Consider the following 4,180-nt stretch of genomic DNA (forward strand, 5'->3'; position numbering starts at 1 on the left):
GCGGAGACGGCAGAACGACACGCGAACACATGCATAGAGTTTTGACCACTGTCAACTTTAATGTATCGGGCGCTGGCTAGGATGTGCGCGGCGGAGACGGCAGAACGACACGCGAACACATGCATAGAGTTTGTGACCATTGTCAACTTGCGTGTATCGGGTACTGGCCTGTGTGTGCCCGACGTTGACGGCAGAACGACCCGCGAACACATGCATAGAGTTGTGACCATTGTCAACTTGAATGTATCGGGCGCTGGCCTGTGTGTGCCCGACGGAGACGGCAGAACGACCCACGAACACATGCATAGAATTTGGACTTCCTTGAAGAAGACGTTGACATAAAAAAAAAAAAAAAAAAGTCAAGCGGGTACTGGCTCAAGTGTGCCCGACGGTGACGGTAGAACGACCCGCGAACACATGCATAGAGTTGTGACCATTGTCAACTTGAATGTATCGGGCGCTGGCTGGGATGTGCCCGGCGGAGACGGCAGAACGACACGCGAACACATGCATAGAGTTTGTGACCGTTGTCAACTTGAATGTATCGGGCGCTGGCTGGGATGTGCCCGGCGGAGACGGCAGAACGACACGCGAACACATGCATAGAGTTTGTGACCGTTGTCAACTTGCATGAATCGGGTACTGGCCTGTGTGCGCCCGACGTTGACGGTAGAACGACCCACGAGCACATGCATAGAGTTGTGACCGTTGTCAACTTGAATGTATCGGGCGCTGGCTGGGATGCGCCCGGCGGAGACGGCAGAACGACACGCGAACACATGCATAGTGTTGTGACCATCGTCAACTTGAATGTATCGGGCGCTGGCTAGGATGTGCGCGGCGGAGACGGCAGAACGACACGCGAACACATGCATAGAGTTTTGACCACTGTCAACTTGAATGTATCGGGCGCTGGCCTGTGTGTGCCCGACGGAGACGGCAGAACGACCCACGAACACATGCATAGAATTTGGACTTCCTTGAAGAAGACGTTGACTTAAAAAAAAAAAAAAAAAGTCAAGCGGGTACTGGCTCAAGTGTGCCCGACGGTGACGGTAGAACGACCCGCGAACACATGCATAGAGTTGTGACCATTGTCAACTTGAATGTATCGGGCGCTGGCTGGGATGTGCCCGGCGGAGACGGCAGAACGACACGCGAACACATGCATAGAGTTGTGACCGTTGTCAACTTGAATGTATCGGGCGCTGGCTGGGATGTGCCCGGCGGAGACGGCAGAACGACACGCGAACACATGCATAGAGTTTGTGACCACTGTCAACTTGCATGTATCGGGTACTGGCCTGTGTGCGCCCGACGTTGACGGTAGAACGACCCACGAGCACATGCATAGAGTTGTGACCGTTGTCAACTTTAATGTATCGGGCGCTGGCTGGGATGTGCCCGGCGGAGACGGCAGAACGACACGCGAACACATGCATAGAGTTGTGACCGTTGTCAACTTGAATGTATCGGGCGCTGGCTGGGATGTGCCCGGCGGAGACGGCAGAACGACACGCGAACACATGCATAGAGTTTGTGACCATTGTCAACTTGCATGTATCGGGTACTGGCCTGTGTGCGCCCGACGTTGACGGTAGAACGACCCACGAGCACATGCATAGAGTTGTGACCGTTGTCAACTTGAATGTATCGGGCGCTGGCTGGGATGTGCCCGGCGGAGACGGCAGAACGACACGCGAACACATGCATAGAGTTTGTGACCACTGTCAACTTGCATGTATCGGGTACTGGCCTGTGTGCGCCCGACGTTGACGGTAGAACGACCCACGAGCACATGCATAGAGTTGTGACCATTGTCAATTTTAATGTAGCGGGTACTGGCCTGTGTGTTCCCGACGTTGACGGCAGAACGACCCACGAGCACATGCATAGAGTTGTGACCGTTGTCAACTGAAATGTATCGGGCGCTGGCTGGGATGTGCCCGGCGGAGACGGCAGAACGACACGCGAACACATGCATAGAGTTTTGACTTCGTTACAGAGGACGTTGACAAAAAAAAAATAATAATAATAATATCAAAAAAAACAAAACATGGTCAACTTTAGTGTAACGGGTATTGGCTTAAGTGTGTGACCCAATGGTCAGAATGAGTGGGCAGAGTGAATCGGATTATATATTAAGGGGAGTGTCTTGTCTCGCCGGTCGATCTTCAAATTGTAGAAGTTTCCTCATATATCTCCTTGATTTCGTCAAGATATATCCGGCACGGGAGCAACCCCGACACTCCTCTGAAAATACGGGTCGCTCCCATGTGAGAAGGTCGATGGTGTGATCGACGGCACGAGTGTCATGCGACCGGGCGAGGGCCGAGTAATTAGCCGACGGTGATGCACACATGCGTAGGCATGGGACCCGTTGTCGTTGCACGAGTCTGTGAGACGGGGCGCCGCCGGACAAGACATACCCGGCACGGGAGCAACCCCGGCACTCCTCTGAAAACACGGGTTGCTCCCGGGTGAGAAGGTCGATGGTGCGGTCGATGGCACGAGTGTCATGCGACCGGGCGAGGGCCGAGATTTAGGCCGACGGTGATGCACACAGGCGTAGGCTGGGACTCGTCGTGTTGCACGAGTCTGTGAGACGGGGCGACGGCCGACCTCGACGGCAGGCCGCCCGATGCATCCGCAAGGTGTGGCTCTCGTCCGAGATTTTGAGATCTCTTTAGTGTAGCGGGTATTGGCTTAAGTGTGTGATCCAATGGTCAGAACGAGCGGGCAGAGTGAATCGGATTCTATATATGAGGGGGGTAGTAGAGTCGATCCAAGACTCGAGAAGGCTTTTAATGTCTGTCGTGTGTGTATGCGTGTCATGGTTGGACTCCAGCGGGCCCTTTCGGTAGGGTCAGCCGTCGTTTCATCGCGACCATGTGTTGCAACTCGGCGCTCAGAGCGGGGGTTTTCACCCACTCGCCCCGTGAGCAGAGGTGTCCCTCCGTGCACACGTATATATCGACGTTCAGATATGAAGCTTTCGCGGACGGGAGTCCACCCGAGACTCGAAAAGGCTCCTTGCCTGTGGTGCGTAAATATGTTTTTGCACGTCAGACCCTTGCTGGCCTTCTCGGTAGGGTCAGCCGTCGTTTCATCGCGACCATGTGTTGCAACTCGGCGCTCGGTGCGGGGGTTTTCACCCACTCGCCCCGTGAGTAGAAGGTTCTTTCGTGCATATGTATATATACAATCCCAGATATTGAGCTTTTTCATCCGCAGAACCCCCGGTGGAGAAGAGAGAGAGTAGAGATGAGAGAGAAAGGAGAAGGGAGAAGGCCTCTCGCGTTGCGTGGTCGATGGCACGAGTGCCATGCGACCAGGCGAAAGGCAAACGGCAAGCCGACGGCGACGGCAGGCCGCCCGACTCACCCGCAGAGAATCTGGGTCTCGTTCGAGATTTCGAGATCTCTTAAGTGTAGCGGGTATTGGCTTAAGTGTGTGATCCAATGGTCAGAACGAGCGGGCAGAGTGAATCGGATTCTATATATGAGGGGGGTAGTAGAGTCGATCCAAGACTCGAGAAGGCTTTTAATGTCTGTCGTGTGTGTATACGTGTCATGGTTGGACTCCAGCGGGCCCTTTCGGTAGGGTCAGCCGTCGTTTCATCGCGACCATGTGTTGCAACTCGGCGCTCAGAGCGGGGGTTTTCACCCACTCGCCCCGTGAGCAGAGGTGTCCCTCCGTGCACACGTATATATCGACGTTCAGATATTGAGCCTTTTCATCCGCAGAACCCCCGGTGGAGAAAGAGCAGGACCTCGGTGTCGTCAGATATCGAGCTTTCTCCACGGGACCCGTTCGGGCATGCTGCCGTTGCTGCGACCATGTGTTGCACTCGGCGCTCGGTACGGGCTTTTTCATCCAAGCAACGAATGCACGCTCGAGGCGTGCGATTGCTCTCCCCTGTTCCAGTGGACGAGCCGTCGCCCTCCCGCGTCGCTTCGAACCGGTCCCGTCTCCGAGGCGGGACCACTGCGACTCCTCTCGAGACGACCCAGTCGACTCGGGTAGAGATACACACCTCGAGAATCCCTTCGGGCGGTTCTTCGATCACTGTACCGTAATAGCACGGCATCGACAATTGAGAATTCAGAGAGAGAGAGAGAGGGGAGTGCGAGAGCGACTCCCGGACGGCGAACGGGCCCAGCCCGGTTCTGTCGACCGT

This window comes from Apostichopus japonicus, chromosome 5 (genome assembly GCF_037975245.1).
Source record: "Apostichopus japonicus isolate 1M-3 chromosome 5, ASM3797524v1, whole genome shotgun sequence".
Lineage (NCBI taxonomy): Eukaryota > Metazoa > Echinodermata > Holothuroidea > Aspidochirotida > Stichopodidae > Apostichopus > Apostichopus japonicus.